The following is a 10136-nucleotide window of genomic DNA, read 5'->3' on the forward strand; positions in this document are numbered from 1 at the left end:
GCTGGTCATCATGTTGGTGGTAGACAATATGTGCACTTGATATTAATAATTTATGGTACAAATTGTTAAAAATTGATAATGGGTTAGGAAAATGTTCCATGATGGGCATGATAAGCATTATGGGCATTTTTATTGGAATTATGGCATGAGTTGGCACAAATATTAGTATATCATTTATGTGTCATAAAATGTTGAGTGATAAGAATAACAAAAGGAAGTAAAGGAAGGTTTTTGTTCATTCTTTGTTCTTCATAGCTGAATTTGAAAGAGAGCAAATAGAGGAGGAAACCCTTGAATATTCGGTCACTAGGAGGAGGAAAATTGAAGGTAAGTTCTTGGTACTTTGCTTCTATTTTGATGTTCATGGGTTCTTCTTGATTCTACCTTAACTCTTGAAGCATATTGTGGTTTTTGGTTGTGTTGTGAGCATTTGGTCATGAATTAAAATGAAGGAAATGGTTGTTGTTTCATGTTCTTTTGATGAAAAATGGAAGATAGGTGAAGTTGAGCCAAACAAATGAGCATGCATGTGCCTTAGATGCTAAAGGAAAAAAATCGGCTAACATGTTGTGCTTTAAAATGATGAAATGGAGATTATACTTAAGTAAAATCATAGATATGTGATGATTGATTGGTGATATACATGTTTAAATAACATGCATGCAAGTAGGTGTGTGAAAGAGTGATTTGGTAATAAATCTGCTTGGGACAGCAGCAGTAACGTGACTTTTGAAAATCACCATAAACTGTGGGAGATGAGTTAGAAGCTAAGTAAATTATGTAATTAAAGCTTAATCAGTCTAGTTTCAAATTAAATAAATGAGAACATATTTTGAATTCTGTACAATGAGAAATTTGATTCGTAAATAAGAGTGGTCAGATTAGTCAAACAGTGAAACATGGGAAACTTTGAGAAAAACCTGGTATTGATTGGCTAAACCAAAAATTCTGAAAATTTTATGGATAGAAGATATATGAGTCTATTTTTAGGAAAAATTAACCAAACCTTATTTGGAGTTTCGTAGCTCCATTTATAAATGATTTAGTGACTGTTGCTCAGGAAGACAACTCGCAGTGAAATTTTGATTATGAGGTAAACATTGACAAAAAATTTGTTAATGAGTTGCTTATTGATTTCTTATAAGCTTACTATGATCTGTAGGTGTGTTTGGCCGAATATTGTAAGGGGTTAATATGTAGTTCGTGTTTGAATAGTTAGATTAACGTGTTAGTAATCCAATTGTAGGCAGTTCGTGTGTGGATCTCGTCAGCATATCATCGCAAACAGGTGTGTAACTAACACCCTCTTATAGACTAGATCGACAAAAGCTGAAAAGCTGGTATTTTGAGATCTTGCGAGTGTGCTAATGCTCATGAGATTAATAGTTTGATGTATATGGTAAATTAAAGTGATAAGACTGCAGAGTGCGCGATTCCGTGCATTTCGATGTTTTTGGGCTTAATGGGCCAAAAACGGGATAATGGGCCAACGGGCCCAAGTTGGTAAGAAAACACGGTAAGTGTTTCTGATCGTACGTAAATGGCTATGTTATGTATGAAAACCTTAAGAATAGTGAAATTACTTGAACACCCCTATGTATGCAAAATTACCGTTATACCCCTAGGGTTATTTTTTTTCTGAAAAACGTGATGTTCTGTTTCTGTATACGTAGGCCATGACATATTATTTCTGTTACATGGGGACATGGGTTATATTATGGAGGAAGCGTCCTAGTGGATATGCCACAAATATCTGATCTGGTGGCTCTGCCACATATATCTGCTCATTGGCTCGCCACGATTATTCAGATCCGTGACTCACACGTTATTTGTTCTGGCAGCCATGCTGCAAATTCTATGGTGTGTAGCGGTTGGGTGGGTTGAGTTGTCTCCCCACACGGTGCAAGGTTGGTACGGGGGTGTATACGGTTGGATATGGTTGGGTTTCTGCATAAACATGTAATATCTATTCTGTTCTATTTAGGCCTATGGGCTTTATTCTGAATTTCTGTTCTAGGCTAAGGCAAACTTATTCTGTTTCTGTGGTTTGAGCTAATTTAGACTATGGTGGGGTTATTTTACATACTGAGTTTTCCCAAACTCACCCCTTATTTTTCATCCACGTAGGTAAACCCCAACCATAGTGGGCTTGAAGCTGTAAGGGAATTCGAAGTGGCCACACATTCTGCAAATTCTTGTTTTCTTTCGGTGAATTGGACATCTTTTCTTTTATTTTTATGATTTGGGTTTTAAGTTGTAATAAGGCCGCTTAATTATTTTTGATGGTTTTGATATGTTTTATTAAGATAGGTATTACTTATAATAACTTTTGGAACTGGATAGCTTTAGGGCGAGTTTTCAAATAAAATAGTAATTGATTTCAAAATAACACAACAACAAGCAAAGCTTCCGCAATGAAGATATTTTCCAAAATTAATCACTTTTCCTAAAAAAGACTTAATCAAATCGGTTTCCTAAAAATATACATGACGTTAAGGTGTGGCAATGGCGGTGTGCATGTCTAGGATTGGATCCGAAGGGAGCTTGGTACTTAAGCAGTCCGATGGACTCACCTCCTCTTTTCCGATTTCCTACCTGGTGCACAGCTTCCATTCACTTTAACCTATACTGAAATTATCTTTTAAAACACTAAGTTTTTCTGGATCAACAATATAAAATGTTTTGAATGCTTCGATGTGGCATGTCGGATCCGGCCATAACGTTTGGGCCGGGTTTGGGGTGTTACACTTTAAGCTCAAAATTATAGTTTCAAGGGTCTAATATCATAGGGTTGGATTGAAAAGGCTGAAATGATCTAAAGAAATGGTGCCTATATCATTTTAGATTTTTATGTTCCCTAGGATTTCACCTCAAGAAAGTTACCAAGTCAATTCTAAAGATATAAACCTTCATACATGTCTAATCTCAAGAGAAACTAAGTTTTCATGGCAAACATTACTAAGGCTAAGATCATACAAGCATTCCATTCTTCATGATAGAATACTTTCACTCAGATAAAATCATCATTCATACTTGCATACAAACTATCTCATTAACGAAAATAATGTCTCTAAACATTCATTTATTAAAACGTACTTATAAAAGAAATGATTGAAACATACTTGAAAGTTTTAAAAATTTGAGCAATTTATTTTCCTTACGCCCCCTTTAAAAAGAAGCAATGTCCTCATTGCAAGAACAAAGTAATGAATGAAAATTGAATTCCAGGTAGGGTTGAAAAGAAAGAGAGGTGAGTCATTAAGACTGGTTAAATACCAAGTTTTTCCTAATAACCCAATCCTAGACATGTTCATTCCCATTACCACATCACTTAGTATTTTTCTTTCTAAAGAAGTGTTAAGTTTATTCATGCTTGCTGTGTTTTATTCTATAGAAATTAAATCCTAATTACGAAAGAAATAAATTCCTAAAGACCTAAAAATAATTAAATAAATAACAATACAAGAATCCCCCCTTTTATTTTTCTGACTCATTCCCTTTGTCTTCTTCAGCTCCATCTCCGCTTGCATAGTTAGTATTTTCTGTCCATTTCTCAAAGATAGCATTTGGGAATTTAGGAACCAAAGTATTAGAGATATTCTTAAAACCATTTCAAATTGAGTCATCTCTAATTTTTGCATATTTCCAGTAAGTTTGTTGTTGATTGTGCATAAACTTGCACATATCCATCAAAATTGACAACTCCAATTTCTTTGAAGCACTTGCAGAAGTCGGTATAGGAGTTGTAGATTTAGGTTCAACACTTAGATTGACTGGTTCTCTTCTAGCTCAACCCTTGGTTCAGGGGTTGCAGATCCTTCAACTGGTTTAGGACTGTTTGGTTCCTTGTCAGATTCTTCTTCTTCAGTGTCTGTAACTAAATTAGCTTCAGTTTCAATTTCATTTGTTGACTCCTCGATATCTAGCTCAGTTGGCTCTTCTTGCTCGCCTTGATTCAGCTCATGCACCTTCTCTACTAACCTTTCAAGATCATGATTTGTATGAACATGTCACCCCTTCAGATTTGCTTGTGTTTTAACATAGGCCCTTAAGCAAAGTGAAGTGATTAATGATGGGAAATAATCACTTCTTGTCTTCTTTTTAGCACAATCATGAATCTCTTTGAGAATAATTTTCCCAACATTAATGGACTTTTATGTCAAAATTGCATATAACAAGATCATTCATTCCATCGAGATGGTGGAATTATTTGAGATAGGCATAAAACTGTAGCGAACAAAATAAAACCATGCATTTGCTACTGGTTTTAGATATTCCCTTTGGCAAGAATGGATCCCATACATTCTTATAATTTGGGATCCCGAATTTGTCACAACATCAAGCACTTGTTGAAGAAAATCCCAATTGATATTGTTCATCATAGGATAGTACTCATCTTTTTCAACATCAAGTAAGTTAAACAAATCATTGATGGACTTAGAAGTAAGAGGTACCGTCTTCTTTTGAATGATGACCTCAGTAGCATCTTGCATAGTCAAACTAGCATAAAATTCTTGAACTAGTTCATCATCGGGAAGTGAACGAGCATCACAAAATCATTCCCAGTTGTTAGCATTGATTTTCTTTCTAATCAATATATGAACAACCATCAAATCATTACTCTTCCAGTTAAAATCTTTTTCCGGCATCATAGGTTGATGCTTGAAAATTGAATCAAATCTCTCTTTCAATTCTTCATTGATCAAAATAGGGTTTTTAGGAGTAGTCTTTGGAGATCTAGTTCTTTTACGAGACATGGTATCTTTTCTTGAAAATTGGCAAAGTTTCTGTACAAGGGGAAGAATACGCAAAGTGGTAAAGACTTGCTACGGAAAAAATCTTGCCACGGCAAGAATAGTACGGTAGCAACGATGGTATGCAATACCAACGGTGGCAGCAACAGTGTGCGATAGCAACGGCGGCACTTCGGCATTCTTCATGCGGTGGAAGTATATGATTTCGGCAAAAAGGGAAGAAAACTAGGGTTTCTTTTGGGATTTGAGGTTTGATGGCAAAAAAGATAGATTTAGGGATTTTTTTAGGGGTTAAGCAAATTTCTTTGAGGGATATGAAAATTAGTAGAATGGAGAGGCGTTTATATAGGGAAGAATTAGGACAACATGTAGCAAAAATTTAGCTATATTAGGGTTACTTGGACGGAATGTAATGGGAGTGGCAGCAAAGTGTAGATTTGTTTCCTCATTTTGATATCTTAGGCCTCAAACTTAGACTGTATCTACAAACTTATTCAAAAAAACTGATTAGTACTTGGGCCAAATTTGAATTATTAACATAAAAATTTAAATTTTAAACAGAACAAATGAAACTTAAAAAAAATTTAAATCTTAATTATAAAATTTCTTCTTAGCAAATTACATTAAATTAATTCCCAGGTTAGGTTGGAGGGGTCACAATGGTCCCGCTTAAGTTCCAATCTCCTTAGACAGAATTAATTTAAATGTAATAAGTTAAGAAAATAAGTTCTAATTATTTTTTTATCAAAACAAGTTCATGAAAAATCAAGGGTCTATTAATTTGAACGAGGATTCAACTCGCTCAACTTCACCATCCCAGTAATGTTTGAGACATTGACCATTAACTTTAAACTTACCTCTATAATTATCATATAATTCAACAACTCCATAAGGATAAACTCCGTAGATGGTATAGGGTCCTTTTCATCGGGATTTAAGCTTCCTAGGAAATAACTTCAACCTTGAATAAACAACAAAATCTTCTGACCTTCTTTAAACTCGCGAGGTTGTATATGACTATCATGCCACCTCTTTGATCTTTCTTTACACATTTTGGCATTGTCATAGGAAAACAACCTCAGCTCTTCCAATTCATCAAGTTGTAACATCCTTCTCTCATCGGCATGCTTAAGATCAAAGTTCAACTCCTTCAAAGCCTAGTCAGCTTTATTCTCCAACTCTAAAGCCAAATGACATGCCTTTCCAGACACTAATCGATAAGGAGTCATTCTTAACGATCTCTTAAATGTTGTTCGATAGCCTCATAATGCATCATCGAGCCTTTGAGACCAATCTTTTCTATTAGGGCGTACTATTCTTTCAAAGATACCTTTGATTTCACGGTTCACTCTTTCAACTTGCCCATTAGACTAAGGGTGATAGGCAGTAGCAATCTTATACTTCACATCATATTTTTCAAGCAACCACTTAAGCCATTTGTTCACAAAGTGAGAACCTTCATCACTAATAATAGCTCTTGGTGTCCCATGTTGTGTAAACACATGCTTACGTAGGAACCGCATGACTACCTTATCATCATTTGTAGGATATGCTTTAGCTTCAACCTACTTGGATACATAGTCCACCGCAACTAAGATGTATTTGTTCCAATACGAAGAAGAAAATGGGCCAAAGAAGTCAATGCCCCATACGTCGAATAATTCAATCTCCAAATATTTGTCAAGGGCATCTCATTCATCATTGATATAATTCCAGTCCTTTGGCATTTACCCCAGTTCTTCACATAAGCAATAGCATTTTTAAATAGTGTAGGACAAAAGAAACCTACTTGCAAAATCTTTGCTGTAGTCCGTGAACCACCCAAGTGTTCTCCACTTGGAGATGAATGGCAATGATACAAGATCTCAACAATCTCACTTTCTGCTACACACTTTCGAATTATATTATCTGCACACTATTTAAACAAAATCGGATCCTACCAAAAATAATACCGACTATCATGAAGGATTTTTTTCCTTTGTTGGTATGTCATTTCTCGAGGAATTATTCCACATGCAAGATAATTAGAAAAATTAGCAAACCAAGGTGGTTCATGAATTCGATTTACCTCCAATAAGTGTTCATCTGGGAAATTCTCATTGATAGACACACATGATCGAGTTACCTCATCTTGCTCCAACCTCGACAGATGATCAGCTATTTGATTTTCGACACCTTTTCTGTCTTGGATCTCAAGGTCAAATTCTTGGAGTAAAAGTATCCAACAAATTAGCCTCAGTTTCACATCGTTCTTCGTGAGCAAGTATTTAATAGTTGCATGGTCAATAAATACTGTAACTTTAGTACTTATAAGATATGAATGAAATTTGTCAAAAGCAAAAACTATAGCAAAGAGTTCCTTTTCAATTATCATATAACTGAGTTGGGCTCCCGTCAAAGTTCTACTTGTATAGTAAATTGGGTGTAACACTTTGTTTCTTCTCTGACCCATCACAACTCTAACGGCATAATCACTTGCATTGGACATCAACTAAAAGGTGAGCTACAAGGTGTAATGATTATTAGGGTTGAAATTAACTATTTTTTTAGATCTTCAAAAGCTTCTGAACATGCTTTGTTGAAATCAAACACTGTATCTTTCTCTAACAACAAACCCAACGATTTAGAAATTTTTGAGAAATCTTTGATAAACCTTCAGTAAAAACCCTCATGGCCTAAGAAACTTCTATAACGCCCCCAAATTTTGTATACTTAATTTTGTAAATTGAAACACAACTGTGTACCTGCTTTAGTGGTTAAGTGCTCTGGGAGTGTGTGGGAGGTCCCAAGTTCAAGCCCTAGCTTTGACAAATTTTGGCATTTTAATGAATAAAGCTTTACACTTGTTCAGTAGGCTTAAATTTGATTGTTAGTAAGTTTACATCAGAATGTGCCCGCTAGTCTAGTGGTTAAGTGGAGTGCAAGGCTATTGGTGGTCTGAAGTTCAAATCCCTGTGCGAGCAAGAGATTTATTTTTTGCTGCTAGTGCCGTGTAGGAGTTTGAGTTTTAGTAAAATGCTGAGTGGTGGAGTAGTGGAGAGAATCAGGGGTTATCTGGTTAGTTTTTTAGTTTTCCAAAAAACTATCAATTTTTTCCACTAACGTATTCTCTATTTCCCTTTTCAAAATTTTGGTTCCCATACTTTTGCTTCTTCTTGCTGTCGAAAACCCAATTGAATATTCCTCCCTTTATGTTTTTCTTTTCTCTTTCAATAGTCGCTGTGGTTCATTGTTTGGTCGCGCGCTTGGTAAGTTTTTCTTTTGGGAAAGCTTTAATTTTTTGGATTAAGTGATTAAGTTCGAATTTTTGATTGATTGTTTTGGCAGCATCATTGCAAGAGGATTGTAGTTCTCCTCTCGTGGGGTCATAATCAATCGATTGTTATGTTGGGGTAAGTACTAAACGCTCATTTTGGGTTATGGTAAGTTTTGGGTTTTGTTATAATCAAGCTTTAAGTCAATTTCTGAGCATAAATGTGTTCAATTATAGGTGCAAGATTGCTTAAGAGTGCAAGGGCATCAAAAACGATCCAGGTGTGTACCCAAAACTCAGAAAACAGGGTCCAAAAAAAAGTCAAAAAAGCTTACTGTCAACGCCACACAGGCGTGTGGTCGCCATGTGGTAGGCTGTGTGATGGTACACGGGCATGTGATCGACGATCCAGGTCGTGCACCTATGACACAGCCGTGCAATGGCTGGGAGAGGCCGTGTGTGGCACACAAGCTTGGCCAATTGTGTCGTGTGGGCCACACGGGTGTGTGGGATTATGGCCAGGCCGTGTGATCCATACAGCCAAGGCCAAATTGGGCCATGTGGACCACACGGGTAGACAAGATGGGCGCGTGAGCCCATTTTCACTGTTTAGTTACTAAGGTTACACGGGTCGCCTGATACGACTATGAACCTATTATAGGGTCGGTAAGTTACCTAGACCCCTAATTGTATGATACGACTGAATGACTGTTACACTTGTATAAGTGATTGAGCATGATAATATTTCACTGAATTGATATTGTATGAACTGTTACTATGGGATCACATGACATAATTTTATGTTGCATTGCATCGGGTTGGGGCTTGATATTGATTGGAGGAAGTGTACTGAAAGGCTTCAAGCCTAACTTATTGGCAGCTCAGCTGCAAATTACCGTCCATTACCGCATTCGGTACTATTTAGAGTGTAGGGATGGGTGAGTTGATTATATCCCCACATGGAGTGTAGGGCTGGACGGAGATGAAGTGTAGAGGCTGGTTGGATAGGATTTTTGTGACTGCATACCTGTTACTGGGAAGGGCTAAGGCCGAACTTCTTACTGTTACTGAGATGGGCTAAGGCCAAATTGATACTGGTATTGATATTAAATGGGTTTAGGCCCAGACTGTGATTATTGGTTTACTATCTGTATGTTTGTATGGGGATTATACAATGAGTTTATGTAAACTCACCCCTTCTGCTTAACCTGTACAGGTAATCCCCAGACTTGACGGTTCGGTGCAGCGGAGGACTTGACGGTGGCCACACATATTTAAACCATTTTGTCTTCAACTTTGGGTATTTCATTCTTAATTATTTTCTAGGTAAATTTTTTATGTAAATTGTGAAATTTCTGGAACTTTTACTTAATTTGGGTTATTATTTCTTTTTATGGATTTATAACTGTTAAGACATTTAAAAACTCAGTTTTTAAAAAGGTAAAGTTTTCTCTAAACACGTGATTTATTCAAAACGACTTTTAAGAGCTTTCGCAACGATATGAGTAAAAACGATTAACTAGATAAGTATCTATTTCAGGGTCAACAAGAGATAACAAATGAAAATTATTTTTATCGAATAACTTAGTTTCGGACACTAACATGTGATATCCCCAGATTCGGCCATAACGTCTAGACCGGGTTTAGGGTGTTACATTTAGTTGTATCAGAGCCAGGTTACAAAACTCGACTGTGGACTTGGGTTTTAAAAAGAAAAACTTATTTTTAACTGATTTTTTAATACTGGAGTGTTTTTCTAAACGTGTGGTACAACGAGTCTCCGGTGCCGATTCTGTAAGTTCTCTATAACTGTTGAATGTTTTTGGACTAAAACTGCTATAGGTATTATCTATTGAGTTCACTATAGATGGGCTATACTAAAAACACTTGAAATAGTGTGCACTGAGACTGTAGTTAAACAGATAGACACTGCAATATACGAAACAAGCTATACACTTCTGATACTGTTTTCATAAAACTTCTATTAATAAACACTAGAACTGTAAACTGATACATAAAACTATTAATACATATAAAATGCAATTAGAAAATGAGCACCAGAGGTTCTCGCAGATGTGGCACAGGAGGCCGTGGTAGAGGTCGTAGAGGGGCCCGAGCTGGGTCCTCAT

Source organism: Gossypium arboreum, chromosome 10, assembly GCF_025698485.1.
Source record: "Gossypium arboreum isolate Shixiya-1 chromosome 10, ASM2569848v2, whole genome shotgun sequence".
Taxonomy (NCBI): domain Eukaryota; kingdom Viridiplantae; phylum Streptophyta; class Magnoliopsida; order Malvales; family Malvaceae; genus Gossypium; species Gossypium arboreum.